Below are 12,498 nucleotides of genomic sequence, written 5' to 3'. Positions count from 1 at the left end.
AGGGACCAATGAGGCTGAGCCCTGCTAGTTAATGATCCACCACTCCCACTGTTTGGCCCCAGTCCACAGGCCCCCGCTTGAGATGAGCCTCATCATGCGGGTGCTAGGGTCTCCACTCACTTCCCAAAACGACCGAAGCCAGAGGGCTGAGCCAGTTAGGGGAGAGACCACGCTATCAGCCCCTAACTCAGCTTCTGCTGGAGATGGTGCCAGGGCCTGGAGGCACAGGTGAAACCAGGCACTGGCTGGGCTCCGGCCTCAGGAACTCAGCATGGCCGAGGAACCTCCGCACCCTCCCTGGCTCAGCCTTAGACCCCCGATCTGCCCTACCCTTTCTTGGGACCAGGGCCAGCTATGGGCTCAGAGGCACCCTCTGCACTGTCATCCCTAGCAACTGTTGTTAATTAATATTAACAGCCTGATAACAGAGGGGCAGTCAGGGTGGAGTGACGCAGTGACAAAAGTCCCCTCCTCCAGGAAGCAAAGGGAAAGAACAGCTCACTCCTGGGCCTGACAGTTACAGAGACCCCAGATATCGGAATACTCTCCTTTGCTCATTTTGCTTTTCATCCCCACTTCCCCCTGACCTTCTCCCTCTTGTCCCTTGGCCAGGCCTGTCCCACCAGTCACCCCTAGCAAGGGACAGAGCATGGCCGGGAGCCTTGAGCAGCAGCCCTGCTCCACCTGGGCCCAGGGGCGTGGTACACACTTTCTGCTCCCTCCTGATAGGAATCTTCAAGGCCTACCTTGGGCTCTCACTATCACCAGGATGGGCCATGACCTTGGCCCCAATTACCAAAGCTGAGCTGCAGATAAGGGCAGCTTGTTGGGAACATCACCTGCGTGCCATCCACTGGAGACAGCTGCAGGGAGGGACCTGTCTCTAGTGTTTTGTGGACCCCTGCCTGATTCACAGGGGAGCCACCCAGCCTCATGCAGGGGAAGACAGAGGCTGAGAGGAAGGGGGCCAAGGCAGGGTCAGGCTGACCCCTAAGTCCTCAAGACAGCCATAGTGGAGAGGACAGACAGTCAGCAGCCAAGGGCCTGCCCCTGGGAGTGACAGCCCCATCCAGCACCTTCCCAGAACTGCTCCCAAGTCCCTGGCCGGCAGAGGCAGAGACCCCACCACCCATGAAGCTGCCTCTCTAGGTCCTCTGTTCCTGGTGTTGTCATCTAGTTCCTCCAGAAACAGATCCTGAAACAAGGATCCCAGTGCAAAAAGTTTATTGGGGAGGTGACTCCAGATGACAGCAGTTGTTGAGTGGGGAATGAGCCAGGGGATGGAAGGAAGCTGACCAGAGTGCATCCAAGAGCTTTCTCCTGCCCCCAGGGACCTCCAGGAGCTGGTGGGGACATGTCCAAGAGGGTCGCCTCCAAGGAATAAGGACACAGACACCTTTCCACCACGTTCTTCTGTCACTGGTAGAGGACACTCCTGGAAGCTTTAGCCCCAGCATGTAGCGGGCACACTCACTGTCAAAGGGCGTTAGGCAGGGCTGTGGGCACTTGCAGCAAGAAGTCACTGTTGGCATGCACGGGGCTGAGTGTCAGAACAAGCCTATGAAAGGCCCACCCTGTCTTTCATATATTTGTTCCCATGGGGGCTACCTAGGCTAAGCCCCTGGAGCCCAGTTGTGCCCAGCCTAGCACCACAGAGAGATAGAGTCCAGCTATGTGATCTCCTGGGGTCATCTGCGAAACACAAGCAGTGTAACAGCAGCACAATCCGGTTCAGAATGACAGTGAAAATTTCACACCTGATCTCCCAACCCAACTGCCAGTGTCTCTGGACACACATGCCGAGCTGTGACCATATGATATGTACACATGCATCCTGCTTTTTCTCTTGACTTTTCACAGAAATCCTCCCTGTTGCCTTCAATCTCTGATCAGCATGTCTGTGACTAGGTTATGGTCCACAGAACTCATGGATCTTCTCCTCTTCTGGTGCTGTCGGGCTGGTTCCCAATAGATCATTTTTGATCAATATGTTTCTGGTTGACTTCTTTGTGCCTAACAATGTTTCCTATTATTTTTTAAATTTATTTCCTTAAAACAAGTTCCCCTAGATGAGATTTGTGAGTCAGAGTACAATGTTTACCATTCTTTTTTTTTTTTTTTGAGACAGAGTCTTGCTTTGTTGCCAGGCTGGAGTACAGTGGCACGATCTTGGCTCACTGCAACTTCTGCCTCCTGGGTTCAAACGATTCTCCTGCCTCAGCCTCCCAAGTAGCTGGGACTACAGGCACGTGCCATCATGCCCAGTTAATTTTTGTACTTTTAGTAGACACAGGGTTTCATCATGTTGGCCAGGAGAGTCTTGATCTCTTGATCTTGTGATCCGCCCTCCTTGGACTCCCAAAGTGCTGGGATTATAGGCGTGAGCCAGCAGCCCCAGCCCAATGTTTATGACTCTTATGTGGACAGCTCATTTCTTTCCTTAGGCTAATCTAGGATTTATCGGGTAATTATCAGATCCTCAGTTATTGGAATTTGGTGAAGGGTTGATGCCAGTCTTGAGTAATGAAGACTCAGTGATTTCCCAAGGGCCGTGACTCTTACCGCTGACACGGGCAACTCGCAAAGGCACCATCTCCCCGCAGTCTCACCTTCATCGTGTATTATGTTTGTCATTAGACCTTACTAATTTAATGACTGCCAGATAATACCTCATTTTCCACTTTTTCTTGGTATTAGTAAGATTGATATTATAAGCTTGATGTTAGAATCATAAGACATGCCTGAAATGTGGCTACTCTGAGCAGGTCCAGAGAGGGACTCAGAGCTGTGCCAGTTCACTGAGGGAGCAGCCAGGGGTGAAGCAGCCATCAGCAGAGCAGCCCTCTGTGGTTGGCTCTGGGGTGACACCTGGCAGGGGCTTCCCCTGGTGAGTCATGTGGAGACAAGCCCTGGAGACATGAGGATCACTCACTGAAATAAGCCAGGCACAGAAAGACAAACTTCACGTGTTTTTCACTCATTTGTAGGAGCTAAAAATTAAAACAAACGCATGGCAATAGAAAGTAGGTACGATGGGGCCGGGCGCGGTGGCTCAAGCCTGTAATCCCAGCACTTTGGGAGGCCGAGGCGGGTGGATCACGAGGTCAGGAGATCGAGACCATCCTGGCTAACATGGTGAAACCCCGTCTCTACTAAAAATACAAAAAACTAGCCGGGCGAGGTGGCGGGCGCCTGTAGTCCCAGCTACTCGGAGGCTGAGGCGGGAGAATGGTGTGAACCCAGGAGGCGGAGCTTGCAGTGAGCCGAGATCGCGCCACCGCACTCCAGCCTGGGCGACACAGCGAGACTCCGTCTCAAAAAAAAAAAAAAAAAAAGAAAGTAGGTACGATGGTTACCAGAGGCTGGGAAGAGTAGTGGGGAGGTAGGGAGAAGCGGAGATGGTTGACGGATACAAAAATATAATTAGATAGAATAAATAAAAGCTGGTATTTGATAGCACAACAGGGTAATTACAATCAGCAGTACATTTTAAAATAACTGAAAGAGTGTAATTAAACCTCCTTTAACAGAGAGGTAACACAAAGAAGTGACAAATGCTTGAGGTGATGGTGACCCCATTTACAACCTGATGTGATTATGACACATCATATATCTGTATCAAAATATCTCATGTACCCCATAAATATATAATCTACTGTGTACCCACAAAAATTAAATTATTTTTTTAAAAAAATCACTTGCCGACTTGCTGTTCTGCATCCCAACAGCATTCAAAGAGTTTGGGGATCTGGGCTGAGAGGAAGGTAGGTGACATTGCTAAGCCAGTCACCTGACCTGGGTCATAGGTACCTTGGCTGGATATGTGTACAACACTCTGACCGGTACAGATGTGAGTAATCACATCCCCTACTTCTGGCTCTTTGGGGTATCCAGCCTGCTGGTGGCCTCTTCGTCTTTCTTGCCATCAGAACCTGCACTCTGGTGAAGGACTGTGTCTACTGCTTAGGTGAGAGAGGCTCTCTCTGCTCTCCCAGGCCCCTTTGCAGCTAGCAGGGGCCCTGGGATCCCCATGGGAAGGCTTTTTCTTTCCTCGTGAAAGGAGACGTAAGCAGCTGCCATGATATTCTAGCCTTCCCCGCTTTTCGCTGTGCTAGAAAGATGGAAGGTCTGTAGCTGTAGCAACCATCTTGTGGTCCTGAAGCACTGAACACGAGGAAAAAGTCAAGATGCAAAAAATGCCATTGGAAATAACATCTGCAAAATGGTGGCCTAGGAAGCTCCAAGCTCTCATTTCCAAACTGAAACACTGAATAAACAAGCCCAACTGTCAGAATCAACTTTGTTGGCACTCTAGAAAACAAAGGCCTATAGCAACCAGGCAAATATTCAATTTAAAAAAGGCCATCGTCAAAACAGTAGGAAAGTTTTGCAGTGTTTTCACTTAGTCTTGCCCCCGCTCCCCTTCCCCAGCATGGCAGCAGTCTTGGTCTTTTTTTTTGAGCGGTTTAATTCTGTAGCCCAGGCTGAAGTGTACTGGTACAATCATGGCTTACTGCAGCCTCAAACTCCTGGGCTCAAGCAATCCTCCAACCTCAGCCTGCTGAGAAGGTAGAATTACAGGTATGTGCCACCACACCCAGCTAGTGTTTTAAATTGTTTGTAGACATAGGGTCTCACTATGTTGTCTGGGCTGGTCTCAAACTCCTGGCCTCAAGTGATCTCCTGCCTTGGCCTCCCAAAATGTTGGGATTACAGGCATGAGCCACTGCACCCAGCCAACAGTTTTGGAATTGAGACAACAGTAGCACAGTTCTCAGTTCCCTCCCTCCAAAGAGAGCAGGCCTTATTTGCAATCTATTATGTGCATCTGTTCTTATCTGGTGGCTCCTGGAAGAACTGATGCAAGATGCTGTATCTTTTGCCTAAAATCAGGACATTGTTCAGAAAAGATGCCTGGGGCAAGAGGTTATAGGTAGAGACATGCCATATACCATTTTAAACCCAGAGGAGAAGCTTGGACCATTTGGATATTCAACAGCAATTTGTGGGTGCAGTGGCTTATGTCTGTAACCCCAACACTTTGGGATGCTGAGGCAGGCAGATTGCTTGAGCCCAGGAGTTTGAGACCAGTCTGGACAATGTAGAGCAAGATCCTGTCTCTACAACAAATTTAAAAATTAGCTGGGGGTGGTGGCATGCACCTGTAGTACCAGTTACTTGGGAGGCTGAGGCGGGAGGATTGCTTGAGCCCAGAAGTTTGAGTTGTGAGCCATGATTGTGACACTGCACTCCAGCCAGTGCAGTAGAGCAAGTCCCTCTCTTAAAATATATATGTGTATATAAATTTTTAAAGCAGCTATGAGCCAAGGACAGTGGCTCATGCCTGTAATGCCAATGCTTTTGGAGGCCAAGGTGGGAGGATCACTTGAGGCCAGGAGTTTGAGACCAGCCTGGGCAATATAGCAAGACCCCATCTCTACAAAAAATAAAATTTAAAAAAAGTTAGCTGGCATGGTGGCATATACCTGTAGTCCCAGCTATTTGGGAGGCCGAGGTGGGAGGATCATCTGAGTTTAGGGGTTTGAGGCTGCAGTGAGCCATATTGCACCACTGCACTCCAGGCTGGACGTTGACTCAAAAAAAGAAGAAGAGGCCGACAGGTGCAGTGGCTCATGCCTGTAATCACAGCAGTTTGGAAGGCCAAGGCAAGAGGACTGCTTGAGGCCAGGAGTTTGAGACAAGCCTGGCCAATATAGTGAGAGCCTGTCTCTACAACAAAATAGAAAAGCAGGCTGGGCATGGTGGCTCACACCTGTAATCTTCAGCAATTTGGGAGGTTGAGGTGGGAGGATCCTGCCCTGATCCCAAGAGTTTTAAACCAGCCTGGAGAACATGATGAGACCCTGTCTCTACAAAAAAATAAATAATTGGAAGGGGCCAAGATGGCCGAATAGGAACAGCTCTGGTCTACAGCTCCCAGTGAGACCAGGGCAGAAGGCGGGTGATTTCTGCATTTCCAACTGAGGTACCCAGTTCATCTCATTGGGACTGGTTAGGCAGTGGGTCCAACCCACAGAGGACGAGCAGAAAAAAAATAAATAATTAGACGGGGGTTAGGCACCTGCTGTCCCAGCTACTTGGGAGGGACACAGGAAGATCACTTGAGCCCTCAGGGTTGAGGCTGCTGTGAGCTATGTTCACACAGGACAGGACAGGACAGGACGGGACGGGACGGGACGGGACGGGATGGGACAGGAGAGGAGAGGAGAGGAGAGGGAAGGGGAGGGGATGGGAGGGAAGGGGAGGGGAAGGAAAGGGAGGGGAGGGGAAGGAAAGGGAGGAGAGGGGAAGGAGAGGGAGGGGAGGGAAAGGAAAGGAAGGGGAGGGGAAGGAAAGGGAGGGGAGGGGAAGGAAAGGGAAGGGAAAGGAAGGAAGAAGGAAAGAAAGGGAGGGAGGGGGAAGGGAAGGAGGGAGGGAGAGATGGAAAGAGGGAAAGAAGGAAGGAAGGAGAAAGAAAGAAAAAGAAAGAAAGAAAAGAAAAAAGCAAAAGAAAAGGAAGGAGAGAGAGAAAAAAGAAAAGAAAGAAAGAAAGAAAGAAAAAGAAAGAAAGAGAAAGAAAGAAAGAAAGAAAGAAGAGAGAAAAGAAGGAGGAAGGGAAAGGAAGGGAGGGGAGAAAAGGGAAGGGAAGGGAAAGCTTAGCTGGGCATGGTGGTGCATTCCTGTAGTCCCAGCCACTTGGGAAACAGAAACAAGAAGATCACCTGAGCCCAGGAGTGCGAGGCTGCAGTGAGCCATGATCATGTCACTGCACACCTGCCTAGATGACAGAGCGAGATCCAACTCAAACAAAAATAAAACAGCTATGTATACAGGAAATTGAGAATGCTACATGCATGTCCAGGGCAAAACACATATTCAGAAAAGCCCTGAAACTTTTGTCACAGCCTGATCCTAGGCTCAGAACAAGCCTAGATAAGTGTTAAAGAGTCCCAACCCAATTTGCAAAAGATGGGAGAGGTATGCTTGTGCGTGTGTGTGTGTGTGTGTGTGTGTGTGTGTGTGTGGTGGTGGTGGTGGTGGTGTAGTTTTTAGCTCTTGGCATTCAGGGAATTCTCTGTCAAAACACTGGCTAAACGCAAGCTGAAGAAACAGACACTTTGGTGACCACAAAAAAACAATGAATGGTCTTTGCAAAAATAGCTTGGGAAAGTATAAAAACAAACGTTACTACAGCCTTCAGCAATTAAAAAAATGCTGAGGAAGAGAGAGAATCTGATTTCCAGACTTATCACATTATAATAGTCAAAAGTCCAGTTTGCAACAGCAACAGCAAAATCACAAGGCAGATAAAGAAACGGGAAAAGATGGCCTATTCAAAGGAAAAAAACAACAAGTTGACAAAAACTGTGTCCAAGGCAGCCCAACATAAGACTTATTAGACAAAAACACTTTAAAATAGCTATCTTAAAGAGCTAAGAGCAAAAATAGATGAGGACTAAAGTAAATTAGGAAAGCCATGCATGAACAAAATGAGGTTATTAATAAAGAGAAATTATAAAAAAAAGAACCACACAGAAATTCTGGACCTGAAAAGGATAATAACTGAAATAAAAAACTTCACTAGAGGGGCTCAAGAGCAGATTTGAGAAAGCAGAAGAAAGAATCTGTGAACTGGGAAGGTAGGGCAATTGAAATCATCAGGTCTGAGGAATAGATGTGAAAAAGAGTGAGGAAAAGTGAACAGAGACTAAGTTACTTATGGTACACCATGAAACAAAATAACATGGGTATTATGGAAGTTCAATAAGAGAAGAGAGAATGAGACAGATTATTTGAAGAAATAATGGCCTAAAACTGTCCAAATTTGATGAAAGACATGAATATGAAATATCTAAAAAGTCCAATAAACTCCAAAGAGACTTATACTGAGACATAATGAAAGGCAAATACTAAGAGAGAATATTGAAAACAAGAGAAAAGTGACTCATCACATACAAGGTGTCCTCAATAAGATTATCAGCTGGTTACTCACAAGATATGCTGAAGGTCAAAAGGCAGTGAGCATGATATATTTACAGTGCTGAAACAAACAAAATTATCAACCAAAAATCCTTTTTCAGCAAAATGATCTTTCAAAAATAAATGAGAAATTAAGACATTTTCAGATACATAATAGCTGAGAAAATTCATTACCACTAGACCTGCCTTACAAGAAATGCTAAGGGGACTCTTTCAGTTGAAATTAAAGGATGCCAGACAGTGACTCAAAGATGTTTGAAGAAATAAAAATCCCCAATAAAGGTATTTACATGGGTAAATACAAAAGCCAGAATTATTATAACTTTGGGGTTTTTTGAGGGGAGGTTGTTTTTTGTTTGTTTTGAGACAGACTGGAGTGCATTAGTGCAATCACACCTGTGTACCACCATGCTCAGCTAATTTTTTGTATTTTTAGTAGAGACAGGGTTTTGCCATGTTAGACAGACCGGTCTTGAACTCCTGACCTCAAGTGATCTGCCCACCTTGGCTTCCCAAAGTGCTGGGATTACAGACATGAGCCACTGAACCTGACCACAAAATAGAATTTAAATAAAGAATTGTTACAAGAGACAAATATGACATTATACATTACCAAAAGGGTCAATTCATCAAAAATATGTAATAATAATATATATGCACCAAACAATGTGACCTTAAAATATGTAAAGCAAACATTACATAATTGAAAGGAGAAATAGACAATGCAACAATAAGTAGTTGGAGACTTTAATACTCCATTTTCAATAATTGATGGAACAACTAGACAGAAGACCAGTAGGGAAATAGAAGTCTTGAACATTTATAAAACACGAGGACACTTGTATATATATAACATTCCACTCCACAACAGCAGGATACACATTTCTTTCAAGTGCACATGGAATATTCCTCAGGATAGACAGTATGTTAGGTGACAAAACAAGCCTTGTTATATTTTAAATAATTAAAATCATAGAAAGTATATTTTCCAGTCACAATGGAATGAAACTAGAACTCGATTAACAGAAGGGGCTGAGCACGGTGGCTCACATCTGTAATCACAGCACTTTGGGAGGACAAGTTGGGAGGATCTCCTGGGCCCAGGAGTTCAAGATCAGCCTGGGCAACATAGAGAAACTCCATCTCTAAAAATAAAAAGAAGCTGGGTGTGGTGGTTCACACCTGTAATCCCAATACTTTGGGAGGCTGAGGGAAACGAATTGCCTGAATCCAAGAGTTCAGAACTTCCTGGGCAACATGGTGAAATCCCATCCCTACTAAAAACACAAAAAATTAGCTGGTGTATTGGTGTGCACCTGTAGTCCCAGCTTCCCAGGAGGCTGAGGTGGGAGGATCACCTGAACCTAGGAGATCAAGACTGCAGTGAGCCATGATCACACCACTGCACTCCAGCCTGGGCCACAGAGTGAGACCCTGTTTCAAAAAAAAAAAAAAAAATTAGCCAGGCATGGTGGCACACACCTGTGGTACCAGCTACTCAGAAGGCTGAGGTGAGATAACTGCTTGAACCCAGGAGATCAATGCTACAGTGAGCAGTGATCACACAACTGCACTCCATCCTGGCTCAAAAAAAAAAAAAAAAAAAAAAAAAGTAAATAAATTACAGGAAAAAATCCCTGAAAATTCATGATATTTGGAAATTAAACAACACATGCTTAACAACCAATGGACCAAAGCATAAATCACAAAGGAAATATAAACATACCTTGAGACAAATGAAAATGAAAACACAACATACCAAAACTTATGGGATGAAGCAAAGCTGTGCTAAGAGGAAAATTTTTAGCCATAAGCACAATTGAAAAAGAAGAAAGCACCTGGTACGGTGCCTGTAGTACCAGCACTTCGAGAGGTCAAGGGGGCAGGATTGAGGGAGACTAGCCTGGGCAACATGGCTAAACTCTGTCTCTATAAGAAAGATACAAAAAATTAGCGGGGCATGGTGGCACGTGCCTGTAGTCCCAGTTACTCAGGAGGCTGAGGGATGAGAATCACTTGAGCCCAGGAGGTCAAGGCTACGGTGAGCTGAGGTCACACCACTGCACTCCAGCTTGGGCAACAGAGCAAGACCTTGTCTCAAAAAATTTTTTAAATTTTTATTTTTATTTATTTATTTTTTTTTTTAAAGAAAGGGCCAGGTGTGGTGGCTCATGCCTGTAATCTCAACACTTTGGGAGGCCACGGCAGGGGAATTATATTAGGCCAGGAGTTCAAGACCAACCTGGAAAACATTGCAAAACCCCATCTCTACAAAAAAGGAGAAAAGAGAAAGAGGAAGAGGAAGAGAAAGAAGAAAAGAAGAAGGAGGAGGAGGAGGAGGATGTTGGGAAAAAGTTGAGTGTTGGGAGGGAAACTGAGGCAGGGCTTGCATAATGTCCTCTGGAATGTGTCTAGACTTGCTGGTTCCTTGCTTCTAGCCCTGATAGGCTCCTATTTCCATTATCTCAAGTAGCAGAACATGTTACATATACATGCTAAACCATCACAGCTGTAGATCATGCACCTGCCCTTTTGATCCCCACATTCTCACCACCTGTTTCTTTGTTGGATTAGCAATAAATACCGTGGGTTCCCAGCGCTCAGAGCCTTGGCAGCCTCCACGATTGATCATCCCACCTTTATCTCTCAAACTGTCTTTTTCTCAATCCTCTGACTCCACTCACTTTGTCACCCCCACGACCTGGTGTTGGGTATGATCACCCCAATAGGAGGAGGGGAAGGAGGAGGAAGGGGGAGGGGGAAGAAGGAGGAGGGGTAGAAGAAGAGAAGAAGAAAGTTTTGAAATTTTCTAACTGCACACCTCAAGGAGCTAGAAAAAGAAAAAAGTAACTCAAAGCTAGAATTTTTAAAAATATAAAGACTAGAATTGAGATAAATGAAATAGGGAATAGAAAACTATAGAGAATAGCTATGAAACAAAAAGTTGATTGCTCCTTCAGAAGATTTTTTTCAAGAAATCTATAATACAAATAAAATAATACAGAAAACCAAATTTTAAAAGAAAAAATCAACAAAATTAACAAACATTTAGGTAAGGTGACTAAGAAAGAGAAGACTGATATTACCAAAATCACAAATGAAAGTGGGAGCTTTACAATTTTACAGAAATAAAAAATACAAGATAATATAAATGAACATACAATAAACTGGATAATCTAGAAGAAATGGACAAATTGCTAAACATTCAACTACCAAAACTAATTCATGAAGAAGCAGAAAATCTAAATAACTAAGGAAATTGAATCAGTAATTTTTAAACTCCCCCAAAAGAAAAGCCCAGGACCAGATGGCTTCACTGGCGAATTCTAGCAAACGTTTAAAGCAGAATTAATATCAGCTGGGCATGGCGGCTCACACCTGTAATCCCAGCACTTTAGGAGGCCAAGGCGGGCAGATCACCTGAGGTCGGAGTTCGAGTCCAGCCTGACCAAGATGGAGAAACCCCATCTCCACTAAAAAATACAAAATTAGCTGGGCGTGGTGGCACATGCCTGTAATCCCGGCTACTTGGGAAGCTGGGGCAGGAGAATTGCTTGAACCCAGGAAGCAGAGGTTGTGGTGAGCCAAGATCACGCCATTGCACTCCAGCCTGGGTAACAACAGCAAAACTCCATCTCAGAAAAAAAACAAAACCCTAATTAATATCAATCCTTCTCAAACTCTTCCCTAAATTGAAGAGGAAAGAACACTTCCTAACTTACTCTATGAGGGCATGTTCATAGTATCCTGATCCTATGGTATACTGACACCAAAACCAAAGACACTACAAGAAAACTACAGACCTCATAAATATTGAATAAAATATTCAATATCCTTCATGAATACTGAGTAAAAATACTAGTGAACCAAGCTGAACATCGTATTAAAAAGATTATACACATTGGCTGGGCGCAGTGGCTCAAGCCTGTAATCCCCACTTTGGGAGGTCGAGACAGGCAGATCACTTGAGGTTAGGAGTTCGAGACCAGCCTGGCCAACATGGTGAAACCCCTTCTCTACTAAAAATACAAAAGCTAGCCGGGTGGGGTGGTGCATGCCTATAGTCTCAGCTACTTAGGAGGCTGAGGCAGGAGAATCGCTTGGACCCGGGAGGCAGAGGTTGCAAGGAGCCAAGATCATGCCACTGCACTCCAGCCTGGGCCACAGAGCGAGACTCCATCTCCCAAAAAAAAAAAAAAAAAAAAAAAAGAGTATACACCATGACCAGGTAGACTTTATTCCTGGAATATAAGGATGGTTCAACATATGGAAATCAATTAATGAACTAATGAACTATACCAGATTAATAGAATGAAGGGGAAAAAAAATCACATGATTCTCTCAACTGATGCAGAAAAGATATCTGACAATATCCGACATTCTTTCATAATAAAACCACTCAGAAAACAAGGAATGCAGGTAACTTTCTCAACATGATAAAGGCCATACATGAAAAAAAAAAGTCCAGGTGCGGTGGCTCACACCTGTAATCTCAGCACTTTGGCAGGCTGAGGAGTG

The sequence above is a fragment of the Theropithecus gelada genome, chromosome 3, assembly GCF_003255815.1.
Source record: "Theropithecus gelada isolate Dixy chromosome 3, Tgel_1.0, whole genome shotgun sequence".
NCBI classification, from domain to species: Eukaryota; Metazoa; Chordata; class Mammalia; order Primates; family Cercopithecidae; genus Theropithecus; species Theropithecus gelada.
The sequence above is the reverse complement of the archived record's forward strand: the minus strand, read 5'-3'. Positions refer to the sequence as shown.